The sequence below is a fragment of the Acartia tonsa genome, chromosome 14 (assembly GCF_053477335.1).
Source record: "Acartia tonsa isolate MP-2025a chromosome 14, ASM5347733v1, whole genome shotgun sequence".
Classification (NCBI taxonomy): domain Eukaryota; kingdom Metazoa; phylum Arthropoda; class Copepoda; order Calanoida; family Acartiidae; genus Acartia; species Acartia tonsa.
Genome location: NC_137273.1, coordinates 2990429 through 3003978, shown reverse-complemented (window position 1 = coordinate 3003978; position 13550 = coordinate 2990429).

The window sequence follows — 13550 nt, the reverse complement described above, 5'->3', positions numbered from 1 at the left end:
ATTGATATAGTAAGTAATAAAGGAGTTAGGGCAATTTTAAATATGTTAGGACTTGGCCTATCACCTTGCATATAACCAACATTCATGGGAAAGTTAGGTGTTATTCCAGTATCAGTCAGAATGTGGGCAAATCTATCATTCATGCATGTTAAAATCATATTTATCATATTTGGGCCAAAATTCATAAATTCCAATACATCTCTTAAATATCCATGTCCAATACAGTCAAAGGCTGAGTGAAAATCAATTAAAGCAATTGCTAGAGACGAGTTGGAAGCTAAAGTTTTAGAAATTAGTTCATAAATTTGAATCAAATTTTCCTGAATAGTGTATTTAGAAGAATAAGCTTTTTGAGATCTGATATTTATTTTGTCAATTACTTTTTTTAACCTATTGTCAATAACCCCAGAGAAAATTTTGTACACAGTAGACAAACAAAAAATTGTCCTCCAAGATTTAATTTTTGAAAGGTCAGAATTTTTTTTGGCTATAAGTCTAATTTTACCACATCTTAGCATGCCTCTTAACTGTTTTTTATTAATCATTTCTTTAAAGCCTCTCAGTAAAGGTAAGCTTAAAATGTCCCAAAACTTAACCAACATTCTATAAGGAATACCATCTGGTCCTACACTAGAATTTAAATTAGCTGAACAAAGTGACTCTTTTAATTCATTAATAGAAATGTCTGCCTCTAATTTTTCTCTATCTGTGTTATTTAATTTATGTTCTAATATTTTTGGGTGATTTACATTATTGCCTAAAAAATCAAAGAGAGAAGAATTGGAAATAAAGGCTGTGCCAAATTTATTTTTAAAGTGATTTGTTAAAAACTCATTCCTTTCATTCTCACATGTAAAAGATTCACCTAAGTCATTCTTAATTTGTGAGATAGAGTCAGCTTTTTTAGAATTTTTTAGCAAACTACTAAATGCTTTTGAGGCCTTTTCTGCATTTAAAATGTGGAAATACCCAGAAGTCTCTAACCTACGATAATTTTCTTCATCTTCCATTTTACTCAGACTGTTTTCAATATCAATGATTTTATTAAGTACAATTTCATCTGTGACATTTCCACACTTCAACGCGTTTAATGACTTTGACAAATCTTTTTGTATTTTTCTACTGCTCTTAAGAAAGTTTGATTGAAAGCTTATTATAGAATTTTTAATACAATTCAATAAAACTTCAAGGAAAGCATCATGACTAATATTTAAAGGCATTTCATACAATTCATTTAAAGGAGGAAGTAAATCAAAGAGATAATTTATAGCCCTATCTTTTTGTTCAATCCAGAACAATATTAGCCTATCATTTTTAAATTCTGTCAAACTTAGGTCATTCTTTAATCTAAATGCTAAACTTATCTGAGAAATAATGTCTTGTAGATGTAGCTTGTTAGGAACTTCAGAATGTTGTAGAACCAGCTCGTATACATGGATTCTCACACCCTCAGTAAGACCATCAATATCTAATAAAGAAGAATTTATAGTACATTCACGTTTTGAAATATTTTGATATGTATTGAAAACCAATTGTTTGTGGTCAAAGAGGGAAGCTTTTAATGGCTCATAATTGCAAGAGTTTACAAAAAAAATCGCTGAAAAATTCCAGGAAGGGAGGGGACATTAAGCTGTTATTACACTAGTCCTCAAAGTTTATTCATATATTAACCTTTTCTTATTCGTCTGCCTAGCAATTTTGGAGACTTTTATATTGAATTTTGATTGGTTGGCCATATATTTGAGTGTCCAAACGTTTCAACTATTACTTGTAATCTACAGGAAGAATATTTTTTTGTAGTACCTTAGGGGATGTACATGAATTTATGGGCCATTGTCTTATCCCTTTAGATCCCTGGGTAAATTCCCACTGGTTGTATTTATCTTGATTTAAAATTAATCTCAAGTACAAAGTCAACACGAACAAGTTTGCTCTAGAGTAATGGATGTAGTATTATATACGTTGATATTATTATAGGGGGAAATTGTAGTTAATTTAGCTTGCTAATATAAAACACGTTTACTGGTCAGATCATTTATCCAGTAGAAGGATGAAATTAGAAAATCGTTATTTAGGCTGTTTATTTCACACTCCCCAAAGTTTTATAATGACGTTTTCTTATTCGTTAGATTAACAACTTTTAAGACTTTAATTTATTTTTCTCGTATTCATTCGAAACAGGTTCTCCTCCATACGAAAAAACTATGTCTAGCATCGTATTATATCCAGTTTTCTACGAAAATAGATATGTACAATGTTTTTTTGCAAGTGTCTTCGGCATCTCGGGGCTAAAAAAATGGTTTTAATCTTATAATTGTACATTATACATATGTCCGCGGAAAGCTGTTTATAATACGATGCGAGAAATAACTATTATTGGTAGATTCATTAAGTTGAGTATCCAAACGTTTCAACCAATGTTTGTAATCTAAAGAAGGGATAAATTTGTGTATCATCATTAGGGATGTACATCAATTTATCTGCCATTGTCTCATTCCTTTAGATGCCTGCCATAAAGTAATCATCATAAAATTACATGCTATTAACGTTTGTTGGTCCATTTTTAGTTTGAGGGAAATTGCAAGATTTATTTGTAACGAGTAAAGTGTGTCTATGTTTATGCAGGGATGTTAAGGGATAAGACAATGCACGAAAAATTGATCCCCAATTATTCATTTTGTACATCAATTTTATTAGATGTAAAGCTTGGAACCAACAAATTAAAATATAATAAAAGTACTCAAAGTTTTTAAGCAAATGATTAAGATTACTTTGCTACAAAACTTTGGGTACCAATATTCCCTCTTTTCTTCCCTGATGTATATCTGAAAGCGTGAATAATGTCCACATTAACTTTTAATTTTGGCAAGAATTTTCTTTCATCTTGTTTATACCAGCAGGTTTATACAATCCCACCAATAATTTGAGATAGTAAAATTGTGTAAAGGCAAAGCTTTTCTATCATTAGGGTCGGTCCGTTTGTCCGTTCCGGATAGCCTTATTGTTTATATATTGTTAGAATTGTCATTTGATTTCAAACTTGGCATGATGATTCTATAATAGTAAGGTTCGACTTCGAAAGCGTAGCAACTCTATAATCGTTCCAACAATATTTGTTTTGACTTGTACATTCATATTATTCCTTTTCAGTTTTGACACTCTTCAATGAATGTCCCTAAATGTTACAGGAAACCTATTTATCATGTCAAGTTTGAAGGAATACAGAAAGTTTGTGAGATTGTACAAACACTCCTGTGTTAAATTTTGATGAAATTGCGTAAATCTTGAAGAATGGGTTATATAATAAATAGACATATAGGATATAGAAAAAAATTCCCTCTGCCATTTGAGTTTGATAGATTTAAAAAAAAAGGCATATAAATTTTACTTCCTGCACTAATTCCAAAAAAAGTCAATGCTTTCTCATCCTTTCAATGGCCTTTGGGTTATCTAAAATTATAGTTCCGAAAAAGTTTGTCTGTCCGTTCATTTGTTTGTTTGTGTGTTTGTCAAGTTTGAAAGTGATAGGACAAACCTGTGTTTTAAATTTTGATGCACTTGTGTAAATCTTAAAGAATGGGTTATAATGAATCGACATATAGGATATAGAAAAAATTCCCTTTTCCATCCAAGATCTAATGATTTTTTTCTAGCAATAGTTGTTGGGAAACAACCAGAAGAAGCATTGGTATGGTCATAGGTCATACTCTTAGTAAAAAATATACATCAAATTTATAAAAAGGTGTTTTAAATATCTCTTGAAACAATAGCCCATTTTGAAGCTTAAAGAATTCAAAAAGTTTATGTGATCCTTAATTCTGGTAGAATTTTGTGCTTTATGGTAAAATCTAAACTCTACATATGATTACTTAATTGCTTTTTCTGTCTTTGCTAGAGATATTAGTTTGGACCTCTACATCAGCTACTTTTTGATTTATGTTTTATTTCTAACTTTATTTGAAATATTAATTATTGCCTCTCTAAATCTTCTACAGTTACAAAACAGCCTTTTCTTAAATTTTTGTTTGGTTCTCTACATTATCTTATTGTTTTATTTCTAGCTTTATTTGAAATATTAGTTAGGACCTCTCTACATCTTCTAGCTTTATTGTTTTTTTTCTCCATTATTGATAATTTACATGTTATATATTAATCTAGACCTCTAAATCTGTTAGCTTTATTGTTTTATTTCTATATTAATTATTACCCCTCTAAATCTGCTAGCTTTATTATTACATATCCCCCTCTTGATACAATTACAATACAACATTAACCAATTTTTCAGGGATAATTTCATATAAATAGGACGGGAGATAAAATACAAAATACTTATTTAGGATAGCATTTATAAAATAGACTAATATATTCTTTTAGTAAGCTGATAAAACTAGAAAGGTAAGCTGTTTATAATACGATGCGATAAATAATTATTTCAGTATCGCTTTGAAACCCAAAAATGTCCTCTGGATTAGAACCGGTTCTAAGCCATACTTGAAAGTCATGTATCATATCGTATTACAGACACTTTTCTACGAATAATAAGATAAAAAATCATAAAATCAATATCGTTTTTGTTGGCTCCAAAGGGAGTTAGTCTTATTAGTTTTATTATCCGCGGAAAAATGTCTATAATACGATGCGATAAATGACTATAATGAAATTTGGAGAACAAACAGATTGCAATTACGCAACGATCAGCTGCACATACCAACATATTAGACTTGTAGCTATGCTTCGATGACTTAAGTTCTGTCAAAATGGTAGGGATGGGGGGGGGTTACAATCCCATTTTCCTTTGTCTTATGACGCCCTTGCAAAATGTAATTGTTGACCCAACTTTACATTAATAGATCCCAGAAGGGTTTAAGCAAACACATTAGAGCTGGAACTATATTTGAAGCGCAGCACCTCTGTAATTCATACAAGTATTGTTTATCTTTATACATAGGATAATAACCACAGAGTTTAAAATGCTTTTTTTTGTTAAGGGGGGGGGGCAATCTTTGAGCTATGATTTGTTAACAGCCGGAAAACTCCCCAGACCAATACAAAGCTTATTGGGGCTTTTCCCTGAAAGGTCTTGATCATTTATATATTTTCTACTAGTGGCTGTGCCCCTCGCACCTAGCGGTATAGTTTAAAAGGCAATAAAGAAACAGAAAAATAGCCTAAAACCATCCAAAGGCTATAATATAAAACCATCCTGGGACCTTCACTAAAAAAGAGAACTCAATCGGTTCAGTAGTTGTTGAAATCTTAAGCTTTAGAAGAAAAAAATTGGAAAATTCTGCGAATTTTTGCACAAAATGGTCCTTGTAAACAAATATATGAATGAAATAATACAAATTTTTGGCTAAATAAACTTAAATAAACTGATGATCTGTTGATTTAGCGACAAAACAGCCATTTTGGGAATATTACAGAGCAAGGCGGGGAAATATAATAATGGGGAAATGAGTTTTATCCCTTTAAAACCGACATATTTTTTTCTTAAAATATAGTCGCAGAAAAAAAACTTAGTTTAGTCAAAATGCCTTAACAATGAAAACTCAGGGAAGAAAGGGACATTAGACTTTACATTATACAATATACAGGTGCCCAAAGTTTTATAACACGTTCACTCATTTGTTGGTTTACAAACTTTGGGTACTTTTTTAAAAAGTGTTTATATGTTTTTTAATGTCCAAACTTTTCAATGAATGATTTCATCTACATAAATTTAGTTTATCATAATTGGGGATGTAGATTCAATGTATCGTCCATTGTCTTATCCCTTAAGATCCCTGTTCAAACTATTGTATGATTTTTTGGGTTAGATGAGCCTAAGGTTTAAATTTACAAAAATGAAAAGCAAGGCTATCATCTTGAGAGGGTTAAACAATTGCTAATAGTTTGGGTAATCCCCCCACGGGGGCTTTAAATTCCCCCCCATAAACCTCCCAAAAATAACTTCTTGACTCTTTATTTGTTTTTACCTCCTCTCTCTCTCTCTCTCTCTCTCTCTCTCTCTCTCTCTCTCTCTCTCTCTCTCTCTCTCTCTCTCTGGCGATACTAATTATAAGTGTTTGTTGAAGTGTATATCCTGAAAAGATGTTATTGTACAATAGTAAATCTGTAAAAAAAAAATAGCGATGAAATCACAAAACTATATGTTATTTCCTTCATTTTCCTACCTTCTTTGAAGCGTAGCTACTCCATAGGTAAGGTGTGTCCGTTCGTCATTCCGTCACATATTCTGCTATAAATATGGTTATAATTTCCTTGGCCTCTAAATGTGCTGAGATTTATGATAACGAATTTAAAATTTAGTTTTCTACTAAGAGAGGGAACATTTTATTGTAAGATTAACTGGTACCCAAAGTTTTTAAAACATTTGTTGGCTTAAAAATTTTGGGTACTTTTATTAAATCTTGATGGGTAGGTTCAAACAATAAGTATAAGGAGAGGTATTTTGTCCATCATCACCGGGATATTTTTCAGTTTCGTATGCTAACTGTATTCATTTATCTTTCTTATCTAAACTAATTTATCCCCCTTGCTTAATGACCTGTGCAAGGATTTCAATCTGTAGAGCTCCGCTGGGATATAGGGGATAGGTAAATGCATATCCTACAGGATGTCTATCTATCTGTCTGTATTTGTTTATGAGTGTGTAACAAAGGATTTCTTTAACCTATCTATTATTGTGGTTCAACTCTACAGTGAACTGAAGTTTATAAGAGGACCAGGTAAGGTTTAAACTTAGTTTTGAAGATTAGGTTCTGCTTTTTAGTGATTATATATGATTGTTATATCGTAGTCTAAGCCTTTTCATTAGGTTCATACAGTTGATATAAATAATGTGAATTTTTTAATTTGAATAATGTTATGTCGATAAATAGTCAGCTATGATCACTTTTATTTAATGCCATATAGTCGACATAATTTATTTTATATTTCAACAGGACAAAAGACATTGAATTATAATATTACAGCATTTATTTGTCAGTCGTGGTAACGTTTTTTCTTATTCTATTTCGATCCATACAGTCGAACCAAACAATTGAAATATTACAGAATTCTTTTTAATGCACTTATCCCTTAATTCTTGTTAAATATTGTAGCTCCGGTGTGCCCTCCTATGTTCACCCAACAGAGAACAAACTTGTCTTTGTTCCTCATAATTCTAGGACAAATCCCACAATGAAAAAGTTCCTCATAATTTTGGGTTAAAGTCCATCGGGACAAATTATGATGATTTATTTGTTGAATATTTAGCTCTAGTGTGCCCTGCTATGCTCAACCAATAGAGAACAAACTTGTCTTTGTTCCTCATAATTATCGGACAAATCTCATAAGAAAAAAGTTCCTCATAATTCTGGGTTAAAGTACAACGGGACAAATTATGATGATTTTTTTGTTGAATATATAGCTCTCTAGTGTGCCCTGCTATGTTCACCCAACAGAGAACAAACTTGTCTTTGTTCCTAATAATTCTGGGACAAATCCCACAATGAAAAAGTTCCTCATAATTCTGGGTTAAAGTCCATAAGGACAAATTTGATAATATCTTTATTGAATATATAGCTCCAGTGTGACCTGCTATGTTCACCCAACAGAGAACAAACTTGTCTTTGTTCCTCATAATTTTGGACAAATCCCACACAGACAAAGTTCCTCATAATTATAGGTCTAATCCCATGAGGACAAATTATGAAACTATTCCTGTTGAATATATAGCTTTATTGTGCTCTGCTATGTTTACCCATCTGAGAAAAGACTTGTATTTGTTTCTCATAATTCTCAGACAAATTCCATAAGGATAAAGTTCCTCATAATTTTCGGACAAATCCAATCAGGACAAATTATGATTATTCAGTTTAGGTGCTCTCTATTTGACTATGTAGTCCAGAGAATACAGCCACCCTGTTCCTCCATGAAGTCCTGTCCTTGCCATGTGCTTCAGCTTCTCCCCATGTCAATCCTATTAAATTAGAATCTTTTCAGTGCTATGCCTCTAGGTCGTTTTTGATCATTCCTGTCTACGTTTGCAAGTGGGGTTGAGCAATTTTTTTTGTAATCCTATTATCCTATTACTAAAGTAAAATAAAATTAATGGTATAGTAATATCCAGAGAGAGAGAGGGGACAATGGGCTGTTTATTACACTAGTCAACAAAATTTTATAATAGCATTATCTTCTTCGTTGATTTAAGAACTTTGGGGACGTACTTTTTTGAGTGCTTCATGAAGTTGACTGTTCAAACGTTTCAACTACTAATTTAAATCTACAGAAGGGGTAATTTTGAGTATCATCATTGGGATGTTTATGAATTTATTGTCCATTGTCCTACCCTTTAAGATCGGTGAATAAAAGCACAAAGTTATAATTGGATTTTACCTTATGGGACTTGTCCGCCACGTGAAATATAACAAATTTAGAAATGAATGTTTAAACAAAAGGGTAGTGTTATGTGACAAGAGCATCTTACTAGTGGCTTCTCCCCTTGTCTCTAGGGGATTTGTTAAGCAGGATTCTTACAAAAAGTTGTAAAATAAGATTTATGACTACAAGTCTTGTGTTGTTATTAAAAAGAACAAATTTTTGGTGGATTTTACCTTATGGGATTTGTCCGTCAAGTGAAATATAACAAATTTGGAAATGAATATTTGAACAAAAGGGAAGTGTTATGTGATGCGAGCTTTATATCTTACTAGTGCCTTCTCCCCTAGTCTCTAGAGGATTAGTTTAGCTTTGTAATACTCACAGATCTTAAGGGAAAAGACAATGAAGAACAAAAGGGAAGTGTAATGTGATGAGAGCTTTATATCTTACAGGCCTTCTCCTCTAGTCTCTAGGGGATTATTTAGGTTTCATATGCAGCTGGGTTCTTACAAAAAGTTGTAAAATAAGATTTATCGCTACAAGTCTTGTGTTGTTATTATAAATAACAAATTTTAAGTGGATTTTACCTTATGGGATTTATCCATCAAGTAAAATATAACAAATTTAGAAATGAATGTTTGAACAAAAGGGAAGTGTTATGTGACGAGAGCTTTATATTTACTAGTGGATTCTCCCCTAGTTTTTAGGGGAAACCAGTTATCTTAAGGGATATGATAATGGACAATAAATTAAAGTACACACTAATTTTGACAAACAAAATTATACTTTCCATATATTGAAAGTATTGGTGGAAAAGTTTGAACACTGCTAGGGATGGTAAAATCCAGAGTTCTTAAGAATTAAGACAATGAACGACAAATTATTTCACAACCCAAATAAAACAAACAAATTTATCCCTCTGTAGATTGAAATTATTGCTAGTTTCCAACTGGTGGCTTCTCCAGGGGATTCGTTAAGGTTGGTAAGAGATCTTAAGGGATAAGATAATGGACACCCCCAATTATGACAAACATAATTACCCTGTAGATTGAAACTATTGCTAATTTGTATCGGCCAATTAATATTTAATAAAAGTTACCAACGTTTTCAAGCCTACGAATAAAAAATGTTGCTCATAAAACTTAAGTTATTAACCCTGCTAATTTTTAAACCTACATTTTTACATCATTAATTAATTAATAATTTATGCAATTTTTGGACTTTGCTTTCATTTTCTGTTCAGACTGTCTGCTTTGTTAAGCTTCGCTTTTTATAAATGTTGTCATCCTTGTTTGAATATTGTCAATCTTGTTTTTATGTGAAATATTAAAAGGTTACATAAAACAATTGTTGAATTTATAGATTTAACAAGGACAGTTATGTCCATAAATGAAGCAGCAACATTTTTTTATAAGTATTATTTTCAGGGATAATAGGGGATAAGACAATGGACTTACAACCTCCAATTATGATAATCAATATTACTTCAATTCGAATTATTGGTGGAAAAGTTTGGACATCAAATGTTTGTGCAACCAAATCAAGATTTAATAAAGTTGTCAAGCCAAAGAATTAGACATAATGTTAATAAAACTTTGGGTACCAGCAATATTCACAGTCCCCTCTCCATTTCTAATTGTTATATCCTTATATTAAAGTAACTGGGTGTCTGTTTGTCTGTATGTTTGTACCGAAGGATCTCGCTTACCGCTGAATAGATATGATTCTCCTTTTCAGGGTAGCTTCTCATAGGTCCTGGGAAGGTTTTCATCTATTTTGGGGGAGGGTACCACCACCCTCCCAAGAGAAATCACAAAAAAAATCGATTTTTTTAACCCATAGACTCCAACGCAACATAAAGAGGTATCATAGAGACTTGAACGAAGAAAAAAACATTTAAAGTGCCACTAGAGGCCTCTCGGGGCGTAGCCGCTTGTAGTAATAAAAGTAGATTTAAAAACTTACTTATTTGGCAAAATGTTGGCTAAGGTATTACCCTACTCATACTATCAATGTTCCTGCATGTATAAGCAGCACTATGTACCATTTTTATTGTCCCTAGTTATACGCAGTGTGGTACAAGCTCGAAACCAACACCGACATGACAATTAATCTAATGGCGCTAGTTGCTGCGCTACTTATTAAAAGCGAAGCTTTTCTATAATTAGGGTCGGTCCGTCCGTCCGTCCGTAACGGATAGCTTTTTTTGTTAATTTAGGCATGTTAGAATTGTCCTATCGATTTCAAATTTTGCATGGTGATTCCTTTAATAGTTAGGTACGATTTAGAAAGCGTAGCAACTCTATAATCAACAAAATGTCCGTACGTCCATTTTAAACATGTTGATTTTTTTACTTTTTTAACAACAAATTTTTATGTGATCTAATCATCCGATTGATCTGATTTTTGGTATATAGATTCCTGGGACAACAAAGTATAATGTAATAAGCGAAGCAACTCTATAATCAAGTCCTAAAAATGTAAGTATGTCCATAATCATTATCCTGAATCAAGCAGTTTTTCAACAAATTTACTTACAATTTTGCTTTGACACTTATACATTTTTATTATGATTATTTAGTTCTGACACTATACAAGTGTTAATGTCCGTTTGTCCTACCATTTCAGTGCTTCGCTTTTATGGATGTTGTCATCCTTGTTAATATAATGGATTGTAAATCGATATATTACTAATTGGATGTTGCACCAGATTTTCGTGTACTTTAATAAAGTGTGATACTTTGTGACTAAAATAATGATACGCCCTATCCACCCCCTTTACCCCATCCCCTCCTACCGGATGGACGAACTGACCAATAAATGAGGTCCATATAAGCAACCTAATTGACGACTAATTTTTCCCTTGTCAATATATCCATGTATTGTATAACCATTATTGTATTATTTTGTGTAAATGTACCTGTACAAAAGAAATTGACGAATAAAAACCGTTTCCCAATAAAACCAATACTATAAAAGGTTTAAAGAGACAGATAGATAGATAGATAAATAGATACTTGATAGATAGATAAATAGATAATTGATAGATAGATAAATAGATACTTGATAGATAGATAAATAGATTCTTTGATAGATAGATAAATAAATACTTTGATAGATAGATAAATAGATACTTTGATAGATAGATAAATAAATACTTTGATAGATAGATAAATAGATACTTGATAGATAGATAAATAGATACTTTAATAGATAGATAAATAGATACTTTGATAGATAGATAAATAGATACTTTAATAGATAGATAAATAGATACTTTGATAGATAGATAAATAAATACTTTGATAGATAGATAAATAAATACTTTGATAGAAAATAAAATAGATATTTAGATAGATAGATAAAAAGATACTTTTATAGATAGATAGATACTTTGATAGAATGATAAATAGATACTTAGATAGATAGATAGATAGATACTTTGATAAGTATAGTGTATGAGCTATCCGTTACAGATTGAAAAAGATACTAACAAATGAAAAAATCCTATATGTAGAAATTCTTTGCTTTAAAATAAATATAAATGTATATTTTAACTCTTTAATGTTTTAATTTTAAAATATGTTGTTTAATTTTAAGCGGCAAAACTGTTCATAATTTGATATAATTAAAGAGAAAGAATGCTATGCTGTGAATTCACTGCCGCACATGTATTATAATCATGGGTGGCAATCCCAGGTATTTTAACAAGGGATAAGTCAGTGGTTGATAAAGTAGATCACCAATGATACACTAAATTAACCCTTCTGTAAATTACAATTAGTTCTTGTAACGTTTGGACGCTCAACTTAATGAACCAATCAATTAGATTCAATAAAGTCCCCAAAGTTGTTAGGCCAACGAATAAGAAAACGTTATTATAAAACCTTGGCGACTATTGTTTATATTGTTTGTATTTTCGCAAAGATTTAGTAAACATCTAAAAGGTTTTTGGCTATATCAATGGGAAAGGGGGTATTAAGTAGTAATTTGTATGTTTGAGTGTTTTCTAAGATCTCCAAAAGGGCTTTAAGTTAATTAATGGTTTTGGAAAGGTTTCAAGCTCTTTTTTGACAGGAGGGGGGGATTAATCCGAATTGAGATTGCCATACCTGATCGCATTAACAAATTATTAGAACACAGTAATAGTGTCTGACTGATTATGACGTAACAAAAAAAATTAGCCAATGAGAGGACACTATAAATTTTACCATTGGTCAATAACGGCCTCTCATTGGCTAATTTTTTTTGTTACGTCATAATTAGTCAGACACTATTACTGTGTTCAATTATTACAACAGCACAAACTGCCTCTTTTCTTTTGCTTTTAATAGCCTCTAATATTTGCTATTGTGTCTTTTTGCAAATATAAAACACTATACGGAAATATTTGCACATCAAGAATTTTATGTATATTTAAGTGGAGTAAGAAGGGTAATTTTAATAAATTTGCATGTATGTACATTCAGGGAGGGATGGGACATTGGACTGTAAATTAGATTGGTACCCAAAGCTTTATAACCACGTAATCGTATAAATTTATTACTTTGTAAATTTGTTTGGTTAGTTCAAACTTTAAGTGTCAAATATTATCAACCATTCATTTAACTCTACTGATTGTTTAATTTTTTTATCATCATTGGGGATGAACATCAATTTATCGTCCATTGGCTTTTCCCTTAAGATTCCTGATGTACAATTAGAAACAAGGAAGATTACTTTCAAAACTTTTGGAAACTAAAAGTTGAACATAAGAGAATACATTAAGAGAATGAGAAAGAGAGAGAAAAAGAGAGAGAGAGAGAGAGCTATCAAGAGACAGAATAAAGATCCTGAAAGATCCTGTCTAGCAATGAAAGCCCCCCCTCCCCCTATGTCTGACCTATTCGGAGAAGTCCTTATATATTGGGGCTACCCAGCACCCACTATAACCTAACCTAAACTGACCTAAAGTAATAAAGAAACAAACGAAAAACTACCCCACAACCTTATTTTCAATTTTTCCAAAAAAAAGGGGGGTTATTTTATATGCTCGACAATGAAATTTGAGGGAAAACGCGAAATTTCAGAAATAAAATAAGGGATTTAAGTAATTGTAGAGTAGCGACGCATCTTAATAATTCAAAACACAACATGGCAAACGTACATCATAAGGTTTTGTAATGGATATAAGATACGTGGATATT